Consider the following 13,650-nt stretch of genomic DNA (forward strand, 5'->3'; position numbering starts at 1 on the left):
CATTTTTCTCCCTTGTTGCGATTCAAAGCCGGAGTACTTTGGCCGTTCCCATCCGCTCAGCTATCAACTCTGTGTAGCATCAGGTCTGAATAATTATCAATATTCCCATTTTCTGTCGTGGGACGGAAGGAATGATTTATAACCTTTATTTTTTTTTTCAAATTTACATACAATAACCAGGATGAGTTTTCTACATTATTTTTATTTTATTATCATGACCATGAGGAATATAATTGAAATTTCTGCTATGATTAATTAACGTTTTGTAATATATTTTAAAAATGGAATTATACCTTAGTGTAAAGAAGTTAACAAATCAGATCTCAGTTCAGCATTTACAACTTTTTTTTTTGTAACATGAATTTATCAAGTATACTGGTATTCGTTTTAATCCTGGTAATGCAGTGTTGTAAAAAAATATTCAAATTTTTAATCATTGAATAGGCATTATTTGCAAAGAGAAAAGTTCTTTTTTTTTAAGTATGTGGTTGTAAGCTTACTGTTACTAAAATATGAGAAATGTGTCAACAATATATAGCCAGGTCATATAAACTATGAATACGAGTAGTGTTTAATGACAAGAACATGTAGTTAAAAGTTATGTCCAACCGTACGTAGTTCATATAGACCGAGCGATGGAGAGTAAATAAGAAAAATGAAATAAATATATATATATTGCGGCATCAAACTATGAATTGACGTGACTCAAATTAGATTAGTTTAGATGAGGAATATTAGGCTTAGGCGTATCCCCGCAAAAGAAATATTTACAAGAAACGTATCTACAAATTTAAATGTCGACATTCCCCAGCTGGAGTACTTGGCCAAATACTCGTTTAACCTCCTTAATTACCACCATGAATATTTGTTTAAATATATATATTCTGTGTATATGTAAATGTGTATGAAAATACCGTATATTATTATTATTATAGAAATAATTGATATCATTAAATGTCTTGTCTTGAGGTGATTTATTTTTTTTTTAATGCTGAATATGTGTATAAATTTGCTTATGTGATTATTATGTAAACCAATGCATAAACAATAAGGTTTCAGAAGTGCACGTCTGTCCTATCTTCCTTTCTATATTTTTTTTGTAATTGTTCTAATCTTGCTAGCAAGTCAAAACCTATTTATTTTTCTAAATTCAAAATTACATAATTATCTCTCGTTAATTCACCCCTTTCTACTTTCATCAATTTCTTTTCATGGTTCTCCTTGATAAATATGTGTTTCATGAGTACTTTTATATTCGCTAAAACGATTATTTTGTTATTGTGTTAAGTTAACAATTCATAAAAACAGAGAATTCATTTCAATTTTTCTATGTAACTGTTCTAAAGTGTCAAAATAATATTGTTCTAGAAGTGCTCTGATTTTGTAGTATGTTATATAAAAAAAAATAATAATAAAAATAGTAGAACTATAAACAGGAGACCGAAATCCTTCAGATTTCGTGAATAGTACCCAATTTAGCATCAGTATAGAAGGATCTGGTTACTAAAATATCCTTATTTGAAGGGATTTAGAACATTTGTTTAATTCTTTTTTTTTAATCTATTATTTTTTTTAGAAATCCCTGTCATTGTTATTTTGTTAACTAATTTATGATTCTTTTTATTCATTTTAAAACTTAAAAATAAATTTTATCACTGTTACCGAAATTTCATGTAACTGTTGTCATTATGCATTGCCATTTTAACTTTCTACCCTCTCCAAACTTTGATAGATCATTTTTTTAAATTGTTGCACCAACATAGTGAGAGACAAGCTGAGCTGACCGTTTCAGGCTTAACAATCCAAATTATTCTTCTTCATTTGATTTCTTTTTTTTAAATTTTATTCACCCAGCATTTTTTTTTAATTCACTCGCTGCATGTGAGATAGTCAGCACAGCCCGTCTCTTGAGTACCAGACTAGTATGTCATATTTCTTTCAGCTTTGCAGCATGTGGATATTCTGCGAACATTAACCGGCGATTTCTATACCTAAACTTTCGTAATAACTACGCGCCTACTTTTTCCTAGCGCCCTGGTTACACCGTTTTGGGGAAAAAGTAGAATATATATTAGTTAATGGTATCACTTTTACTTTCTTTTTTTATCTTTCGGAGAACAATAATCAATTTAAAACTTGGAGACCTGGAGTTCGAGCCCCGTGGCATTAACTTCAGCTCTCCATAAGCTACGTGCATCTCGGTATAATAATTAACGCACCTATTCTCAGGAATCGAAATCAAATTTATCCCATCATAAATTTTGATTCCCCTATAATAGTCCCAGAATAGTCTCTGTTTACAATTTCATTCATATCTTATCATCACCATATCCTTTAGCTTACACAGCATAACCATGGGAAGTTAAACTAAGACATTTCATTTCTTTTTCTTATAAAACCAATCTAATTTTATCATTTGTTTCTAAGAATATAGGTGGCAGTACTGAACGATACTTATAGTTTTTTTTTTGGGGGGGTGTAGAATAACATCGGTTATATATTACTTAGTTTCTTGTAATATTGGACCTGCCCCCCCCCAAAAAAATCCCCAGAATCCTTTCCAAGAAAAAATTTTGGTCTCGTGCATTGTCGGGGCCGGTGGCAGGAGGCGATCAGAACTTTTGCGGCCACTGGTGAGGGAGTCCCACCACAGGTCACGAACATAAAAAGAGATTATTAGCGACAATATCTCTACCAAAGGTAGCCGAAATCCAACTAACAGAATAATTAATAAAGGACCACGAAAGGTCTCAACAATATCACTGACTTAGAGAGTTGCCTGACATTAAAAATGTAATGGAGCTGAGCAGTCTATGGGGCTCGGCAATTTATTAGTACGGTAAGGAGGAGGTCCGTCCTGTTCAAACAATGTCCGACTAACAAGGCTGTCGGCAAGGTGATTTGATAGGGAGAGAGAGAACAGGATGAGTGCCTATGTATGACAATAATTAATTCCAAAGTTCAAGCACGAGTTTACGAGATTATAAAGGAGCCTTGATCCGTGAATGTCCCGCAGGTAATTGCCAGCACTTTAGGGCAATGGCGGCTCCAAGGGGGGTCACTAGTTAACGTGAAGCCCACACAACAACGAGATTAATTAGCACACCAAAATAATAGACAACTAGGACTCGTGCAAAGAAATAAATATTTGTAGCGGGACGACAACTTAATAATTAGGCACGTATTATACAACAATGAATTAAAATTAAAGCTAATGCAATGGAGACAGGATTATTAACACACTTAATGGACCTCAAATACATAAACTTCACAAGACAAGGTCAGGCTTGGCTATACTTAAATAATTCAGCCTAATAACAATTTAATCGATAAAACAATAAAATGGAAGAGATAGTTATCGCTAACAACCTTAGTTGTAGAATCACTTTATAAAGACACAAACATTGAAATCGGATATTGGGTGCACAGAAGTAGACGTGATTCTGAGTCGATGCGAGGAATCAAGAAGCACAATTAAGATCACTAAAACAATTTAAATCACTCACCTCGCAATTGAACACCTACTGAGATGAAAGAGTTCCAAGTGGCCTCTGGAGATATCGTCGAGTCCTGTATAAGTCCAGTTGAGCTTAGCGTGGTAACAAGATGTTCACTGCGACCAAGAATTCCCAGAAGATGTCTGTATAGGTTCGAGCGGTAAAACCAACAAGATGCTTCCACTTCCTACGGAGAGTGAAGTTCTTTCTCCAATCGGAATTCTCACGGCGAATGCAGGAATAGTACTGGAGTCGCAGAACACACACAGAAGGGTAATGGTTCACTCAACTTCCCAATCCAAGGAAGATAAAGAGTTCGGTCCTCAACAGGCGTGACTGGTGTAGTGGTTCACGTAGGAACCAGAGAACGAAAGAGATGTGATAATAATGACTTCGACGAACGGCTTCTTCGGAGGTACTTTCTGAGAGAATATAAGTAGGTGAGGTCGTACTTTGAAAACGTTAGATAGGCGTTTTAAATGACTGGGACGCCGAGTTAGAAGTAGTATGAGTTTTATTGTAAGTTGCTTTTGTACAGCGCAGAAGAGTTGATAAGCAATAAGTTGTTATACATCAGAGGTAACTTTAGATGACGCACAAGTCTAGTGGCGTATGCGTGAAACTTGAGAGGGGTCAAAATATGACCAATGATAAAAGAGAAACAAGGGCAGTTCAATGAAGAGATTGAATTACGACTGCCTGCATGTAGTAGTAGTAAACTTACTAGAAACAACGTTCAGCACAGTAACAAAGTTCTTGCTGTATTGCACACACGAAATGAAAACAGAGATGGTCCTTGGTAGGAGAACGGAGATGACGGAGTTCTCCACTAACACAGTGTAATAACGCACTCTGATAATGCACTAAGTTCTTCTCTCTATGACTCTAACAAAGTCAGAGAAGAAACGCAAGTCCGGCGGGCGAAGGACAGAAGCCTGAGCCCGAAGAGTGGGCCGGAGCCCCCGGCGACGAGCACGAAGCTCGTGCCTCGTAGACACACAATGATTTCCCCCTGAGAACAGCTTGTACAGCTATTTTGTATTCAGGGAGTTTATTCACACGTTACGTACGTGGGAGTATAGTAGGGTGGTATCTTCCCAAAAGGGGAGGATACTCGTGTGCAATGAAATTAGTCTTTACGTTTAGATTGGGTACTGATAATCTAAACGACTATTTAGGGTGTTAACTAGAATAGTCACGCATGCGCGTTATTACAAACAGTATAAGGCTTTAGCGTCATCTAGTACATAATATCCAAATTAAAAGTCAAATGTTAATTTGATATTACAAAGAAAATCAAGCTTTATCCAGATTTTACAGGTTTCTTAATCGTTTCACAATGATACCAAAAATACAAGTGTTCCCAAGACACTTATTTTATACGGTGTCAAAATAGACATATTTAGTATTTTCGAAGTGTCAACTTCGGCGCCAAAATGTTAATTATACGTCTACCATGTTTTTGAGAACATCTGGGCTTAAACAGAGGACAATGAGAGTATTCAGAAAATAACATCAGACTCTCAGATAAGACACAAGGGTTAGATATTCCCTTGCACGTGCAGCGAATCGAAGGTTATAGGTTACCAATTCAGATCTGTTTCTCAAGATGCAAAGAGGGGAGAAAAAGATATGAGTTTCCTCTTACGAGAAAACAGCTAACTTTAAGTATTCGTCTGGCTTAGTTATTCCACAGAAAGAACAAAATATAAAGAGAGAAATTTAACATTGACTAATACCTGCAATAATTACATGGCAATAAAGCAAGTAAAAGGTTTTTAAATAGTAATTATGAATTTAATAACAGTAAGAAAAGCAAAAAATTAGGTCGGCCCGAAGGCGCCTCAGGTCGGCCGCTACAGTCCTCCCGCGTAAAATAAAAAAAATAGACGAGGGAACTGAGGAATTTTTTTTTTTTGACTACTTGGGCTTAAATTTTTTTTTTTGAGAAAAAAAATTAAGTGGCAATATTGTTTTTAAACTTTAGAGTTGGCAACACTTTTTAATCTTTAGGATTGGCAACACTGCTTAATACTCATACATAGATATATTCAATTAAAATTCCTTAGTCCTAGTTGGCAACACTTACTAATTCTTTAAGTAAAGTTCATAAAGGTAAAACTTTTTTTTTTATACCAGCGAATATTATTTTATACACAATTATAGCTAAATAATCGAAGTACTTAAATCCATAAAGTAAAAACCCATTGAAATAATTATATAGTATTAGGTAACACCATAATTAAATAATGACACAAAAGTAATTATATCAGTAGTACCGAAGTATTCACTAGAATCCCAAAATAGCTTAAATATATATTTTTTTGTGTATATAAGAAGATATACGATTATCTAAAGGTCTAATACCTAGGTCATACCCAAACAATTAAAAAGTTAAAGGAAGGTTTATATATATACACCTATAACTAGAATTAAATATGAGAACCCAAAATTATTATTAAACTACGTTAATCAACAAAGTTATCATTAGACTACCAATTATCTAGATATAAAATCTCGATGGTGAGTGAATCACAAATTTAAGAAATTACTACATGGCTCTACCAATGGTTATATACGTATAATACAAAGAATTCCCTAGTTGGTACGATTTGTTCCTACATATTTACAAAACTAAGCTTTGTCTATAAAGGCCAATACAACATGATTTCATATAACTACTTTATACCTACTAAAACATTATAGCGAGGGATAACATAAATGACCTCAATTATGTACAGTACACATTTAAAATAATTTTTTTTTTACTCAGTTTTTATAGTTATTATTATTATAATACGAGTTCCTATATATACAAAGGATATACCTATATGTAAAGGGGATGGATGACCCATACTAAAATAATATAGTTAGATATTAAACCCAAGTAACATGCAATTATGCTTTACAAATCAATTATAACTACAAAGGAAGTATATATAGATAATAAATATTTACACGCAAATTTTTTTTTTTTTTTACTAATTTGCAATCATTAACGATAGTTGTATTCTTGACCTCTCTAGACATTCAAGGAACTGCACATTTCCTAAACGAAATTTCCACTAGGTATATATATAGAATTACTAAATTTAACAAAAGATTTGAATGACTTCTATATTATTAAAAGTACAAGAATCAACTACTTAAAATTCTAGGGATTATACACACTACATAGAATCGCAAGACTACCGTATACAGAGTATAACTACATTAGTTAATGAAGTATTTAATTCATGATTTTTTTATTATTATTATTATTATTATTATTATTACTATATGTAAATTTTCTTTTTCTCTACGTTTTGTTTTTGGATACATTAATTAAAAATTTACACTTTATCACTTACTCCAAAATTGTCAAAACAAACCATTAAATATACGATAAGAAAGGGAGCCAGTTTGTTTTTATGTTCTTCTAGTCTTTACCAAAATTGGGTTACTGGGACTCCCTGAGGTCGAAGGTTATCCACTACCGGAGGGTAGTTGGGAATTGACACTCAGATGTTTTCTCTTTTTTTTTTTTTTTTTTTGCTACTACACTCCACGCTGAGGTCAGGGTGGTGTGAAGAAAAAGAAATTATACTACAGCCCTGTCTGGTAAGGGTCTGGTTTTTCTTTAAACAGAGAACGGCCAAAAGAAGAATTTCTATGTTTTCATACAAGCTTTCGAATGAAATGAAGGCTGATTTCTTTTAGCGCGAAAGGGATAAACTAGAACATATATATATTCTTTAAACACTTTATAACATTCATCCTTTTAAACAATTTGAATTCAGTACGGAACAGCGTATGAATGTTTCGAAATGAACCCCTTTTAAATAGCATTTATATGGAACACGGCTCAATACAGGGTGTTCATAAACTAAATGGCAAGTTTATAGTTACGTCTAAAATACCTGAATTACAATATGACGCAAACGACCAATATACAAGATCAATTAGGGTCTAAGCTTTCAACATTTTCATTTAACAATATGCCAATTAACGCGTGGTTCAATATTATTGTTTAGTGACTATTGTCACGCAGTTGAACAGACGCTTAACAAAATCAATCAAATAAATCATCTCAATTTATAGAATGAACTGCTACAAATAATTAATCAACGCAGTTGAACAGACGCTTAATAAACTTAATCAAATAAATCGTCTTAATTTAAAAAGGAACTGCTACAAATAATTAATCAACGCAGTTGAACAGACGCTTAATAAACTTAATCAAATAAATCGTCTTAATTTATAAAAGGAACTGCTACAATTAGTTAATCGATAAGAGAGGTAGAGTTACAATATAAAATTTCAAATCAACATATATTTAATTGTACTATTCGCACAGAGGTACTTCACTTTTACGCCATTTTATTAACAAAGGAACCAATTATAACTGAAGTACTGACGTTTAGAAATTAACAATGAATTTAAATATAACTTCAGGCAATTATCTTGTTGCCTTACTATGATAACAACTACCTTTTACAATAAAATATTGATATCATTCAATTGGTAGGTCTTAATTTCAACCTGGATATTCACCAAAATTCATATTAATTATCACATATAGTAGATATCAAAATACAATTATCATATGCATTATAACGCATAATATATCAAATGCCATTATCATATTTATTATAATGTATATTCACGTTAGAATATTATTAGAATTAAGGCTTAAAATATCTATTCCTAGTAAATACAATAATCAATATATCCAAATGATAAAAATAGAATGTGCCACAACCTTATAGAAATACAATCGAACGGGAATAGACTATAATTACTTAAATACATTTAAGAACAATTAATACAATTCAACGAGAATTCCTTACAGGAGACATGATGTCGACTCTTAGATACAAATTAAGTTGGCACTTGGACGGCAGGAGGCAAGAGAGGTATAATAAAGATTACTTTTAGCCTATCTTCTAATATTAACTCATATGACCCTGGGACTTACATTTACTTCGCATTTATTCATAATTTTAACTTTGAGGAATTTAACCGCGTATTTACATTTTAGAGACCTTTTGGGATATCTATACGCACAAAAGAACGATTTATCATTTCAAATAGGAGACAAGAAAGAGTTTATATGCAATTACAAAATGATCAATAATGCACTTATTTACTAAACAGGGCGGCTGTATTTGACATTTAGGCCCGATAAGAATTTTATTCTAGAAAATAACTCGATTCCTGGACTTGCAGAAGCATTTCTTTTACTCATGATATTATAACATCACTAATTTACGCGGAAGCTAGAAAACATAACAATACTTGATACATTGGACAAGTGAATTTAATTATCTCTTCGGACAACCTTAGATTTTCTTAAGGACTCGTGCTTGGACTCATTAGGGAGCAAGAGTGCTCAAAAGGATTAGGTCTACACAAACGCACCTTTGATTAGATTAGGCACTCGCGAGCAAGAACATTTATGACCATTTAAATACAACATTAGCTTCCATACTTATCATTACCATCTCGAAAAGCACATAATTAAAACTTTGACACAATAGAGTGTCTTTCGAACGAAACACTGGGCTTCCTTCCGAAAGAACCAAACATTCTCTGGTCGTTCGTTAGTAAACTGAACGATAATAAACAGCTGCGGGACCTAGGGGGTCCATAGCGACCTGGGATGTAATAGGAGGGTCCCGTACCTTTAAGGGGGTAAGCCTTCTCAAAGATCCGGCTTAACATCCTTACAATTACGCGGACGCACCCTTATACAATAAGGTCGATATAACAGAGGATCCACATCAGAGATTGCGCGATTCTCAGCTAATACAAGCGATAGAAACAAGCGGCAATTTTCTGAAACGACCAATTTACGCTTTGGGGCTGATAATTATAGTTAATTATCACGTTTGATGGAATTGGTACAATAAGATCGATTCAACGGAGTATAAACATCAGAGGTTGCACTATTCTCAGCTAATACAAGCGATAGAAACAGGTGACAATTCTCTGAACGACCAATGTACGCTTTGGGGCTGATAATTATAGTTAATTATCACGTTTGATGGAATTGGTACTCTTTTTAGGAAAGGGAATTGACACATCCTAACCTAATCTAGACTCCATGAATTACTGCTGGAACAAGGGAGAGATATGATCACTGTCTCAATATTTTCCGACAGGGTGTCTCCCAACGATACGTTCCAAAATTAGATAGCTCGCTAAAATTTACAAAATAATTATACAACTCGAGGCATTAGCGCTCGGCAAGGAATAGCAAAATTAATAACAATACTACAGAGCACGGTTTTACGTCCTGAACAAATGAAATTATTAACACAATGACTACGGTCGAATTTATCGTGACCGGAAAGTGATAAATTTATAGATAATTCAACTTCTAACATAATGAATAAGAAAAGATTCATTGATTAATAATGTCTACTAATAAATTATTTAAACGTCTCCTTAATTAATAACAATAGCTAAGCACAAACGGAATTATTAGGATTAATCTTTCTACTACATTAAGTTCACATATTTCTTCCTTAATAAAACAGCCTTACACTGGCAATTAAAATTTACAAGAGCTTTATTCAAATTACAAAACTTTGATGCCAGGGACTTCAAAAGCAATAACGCATATCCTAATACTTTACGCTCTTATCATTTAATCAAAATACAAGGGATCTCGCGGTTTTTGAATACAGGGTACTATACTTCAGGGGTGTCCCACATTAGTGTTGTCTTTATTCAAACACGACTTAAAATAATAAAATAACGAGTTAGGATTAATATTACAACAACTTATTAAGAATGGTCTCTACTTAAAACAAATTACTAACTGAATTTATTGCCCTTTTAAACTTTCAATCTTGGTATACTTAATCCTCTCATAATTAACAAAAAGCGCGTCCATTCATAAACAATAAAATTAAATTGGCCTCCAAGAGAATTTAAAATAATTTGAAAACTTCAAAATCACAATAATGAATCTCATTATGAACTTTTACTGAGAAACGAAACATATTAAGGCTTTAGTTCGTATAGTTCGTGTAAGGAATCTCTTTAGCACCTAACATAATATTTAATTTACCACTAACGCTGAGAAGCCAGTCGGGGAAAGATCAAGAATTTACCCACAATCAAAGAACTAACAACGCGTGAGTGTAAGGACTCACAGAATGAAAATTTCAAAATAAATTTCAAAATTTCAATGATGTTTGTTTTGACTGACTTGTACATTAATTACACAAGCAGAATTTGAATACTTGGAGTTCCTACACCAGCCTTACGACTGATGATTCTTGAAATGAACCTCGCGAAAATCCATTGCAAGAATCGAACTCAGAATACGTTGAGAAGCTTTGAATACAGAACGGAATAGCTTTCATCTCGATAGGTGGAGAAGGAAGTATCTGTTCCGTATTTGGCGCCATAAACCTTCTCAAGGTATTGTGTTGATATTTTTCCCTACAGTTTTTAGAATACTAAGGCAGTACACAACCGAGGAATGCTAACCAACACATTTCCTTTTTCTCGCTTTTTCTTTTCACAAAATATATAGATATATATTTTTTTTTGTTTTGCCCAGCTGGGGAAACTAACAGAGAACAGATGTTTTCTCTCTGTGTTGAAGAAAAAGGAACGAACTATTCTTTTGATATATGGACTGTTTCTTTTTCCTTCCCTCATTGACTTCTCTAGAACAAGCAAAATGATAGCTAAACTTTCAGGGTAGAAGGGGGCATTTGCCCAGTGCAACATATCAACACAAAATGTTTACATTTAGATTTAAATTTCGAGCAACTTAATAGGAAACCTGTCATTTCAATTAACACAATTTAAACATTAAATTATACGTTACTCATCTAGAATATAGATGTGACCCTAAGCAAACAATATAACACAATGAAAGTAATAATATAAATAACTCCTGCTTTGTCATTTACAAAAGCAACATAGGATTCTATAATCAATATCAATTAACACATTATTAGATGACGAGCTAATGATCGAATCCCACTGTTGAACACCAAATTTATGTCGGGGCCGGTGGCAGGAGGCGATCAGAACTTTTGCGGCCACTGGTGAGGGAGTCCCACCACAGGTCACGAACATAAAAAGAGATTATTAGCGACAATATCTCTACCAAAGGTAGCCGAAATCCAACTAACAGAATAATTAATAAAGGACCACGAAAGGTCTCAACAATATCACTGACTTAGAGAGTTGCCTGACATTAAAAATGTAATGGAGCTGAGCAGTCTATGGGGCTCGGCAATTTATTAGTACGGTAAGGAGGAGGTCCGTCCTGTTCAAACAATGTCCGACTAACAAGGCTGTCGGCAAGGTGATTTGATAGGGAGAGAGAGAACAGGATGAGTGCCTATGTATGACAATAATTAATTCCAAAGTTCAAGCACGAGTTTACGAGATTATAAAGGAGCCTTGATCCGTGAATGTCCCGCAGGTAATTGCCAGCACTTTAGGGCAATGGCGGCTCCAAGGGGGGTCACTAGTTAACGTGAAGCCCACACAACAACGAGATTAATTAGCACACCAAAATAATAGACAACTAGGACTCGTGCAAAGAAATAAATATTTGTAGCGGGACGACAACTTAATAATTAGGCACGTATTATACAACAATGAATTAAAATTAAAGCTAATGCAATGGAGACAGGATTATTAACACACTTAATGGACCTCAAATACATAAACTTCACAAGACAAGGTCAGGCTTGGCTATACTTAAATAATTCAGCCTAATAACAATTTAATCGATAAAACAATAAAATGGAAGAGATAGTTATCGCTAACAACCTTAGTTGTAGAATCACTTTATAAAGACACAAACATTGAAATCGGATATTGGGTGCACAGAAGTAGACGTGATTCTGAGTCGATGCGAGGAATCAAGAAGCACAATTAAGATCACTAAAACAATTTAAATCACTCACCTCGCAATTGAACACCTACTGAGATGAAAGAGTTCCAAGTGGCCTCTGGAGATATCGTCGAGTCCTGTATAAGTCCAGTTGAGCTTAGCGTGGTAACAAGATGTTCACTGCGACCAAGAATTCCCAGAAGATGTCTGTATAGGTTCGAGCGGTAAAACCAACAAGATGCTTCCACTTCCTACGGAGAGTGAAGTTCTTTCTCCAATCGGAATTCTCACGGCGAATGCAGGAATAGTACTGGAGTCGCAGAACACACACAGAAGGGTAATGGTTCACTCAACTTCCCAATCCAAGGAAGATAAAGAGTTCGGTCCTCAACAGGCGTGACTGGTGTAGTGGTTCACGTAGGAACCAGAGAACGAAAGAGATGTGATAATAATGACTTCGACGAACGGCTTCTTCGGAGGTACTTTCTGAGAGAATATAAGTAGGTGAGGTCGTACTTTGAAAACGTTAGATAGGCGTTTTAAATGACTGGGACGCCGAGTTAGAAGTAGTATGAGTTTTATTGTAAGTTGCTTTTGTACAGCGCAGAAGAGTTGATAAGCAATAAGTTGTTATACATCAGAGGTAACTTTAGATGACGCACAAGTCTAGTGGCGTATGCGTGAAACTTGAGAGGGGTCAAAATATGACCAATGATAAAAGAGAAACAAGGGCAGTTCAATGAAGAGATTGAATTACGACTGCCTGCATGTAGTAGTAGTAAACTTACTAGAAACAACGTTCAGCACAGTAACAAAGTTCTTGCTGTATTGCACACACGAAATGAAAACAGAGATGGTCCTTGGTAGGAGAACGGAGATGACGGAGTTCTCCACTAACACAGTGTAATAACGCACTCTGATAATGCACTAAGTTCTTCTCTCTATGACTCTAACAAAGTCAGAGAAGAAACGCAAGTCCGGCGGGCGAAGGACAGAAGCCTGAGCCCGAAGAGTGGGCCGGAGCCCCCGGCGACGAGCACGAAGCTCGTGCCTCGTAGACACACAATGATTTCCCCCTGAGAACAGCTTGTACAGCTATTTTGTATTCAGGGAGTTTATTCACACGTTACGTACGTGGGAGTATAGTAGGGTGGTATCTTCCCAAAAGGGGAGGATACTCGTGTGCAATGAAATTAGTCTTTACGTTTAGATTGGGTACTGATAATCTAAACGACTATTTAGGGTGTTAACTAGAATAGTCACGCATGCGCGTTATTACAAACAGTATAAGGCTTTAGCGTC

At 34.7% G+C, this 13,650-nt stretch overlaps 1 protein-coding gene across 2 annotated transcripts in view; it reads left to right on the top strand.

Moving 5' to 3' along the window:
• LOC145694375 (matrix metalloproteinase-2-like) overlaps positions 1–13,650 on the top strand; it is a 429,459-nt gene that overhangs the window by 100,862 nt on the left and 314,947 nt on the right. The window lies entirely within an intron of this gene.

Source organism: Thermobia domestica, chromosome 9 (genome assembly GCF_964235325.1).
Source record: "Thermobia domestica chromosome 9, izTheDome1.hap1.1, whole genome shotgun sequence".
Classification (NCBI taxonomy): Eukaryota; Metazoa; Arthropoda; class Insecta; order Zygentoma; family Lepismatidae; genus Thermobia; species Thermobia domestica.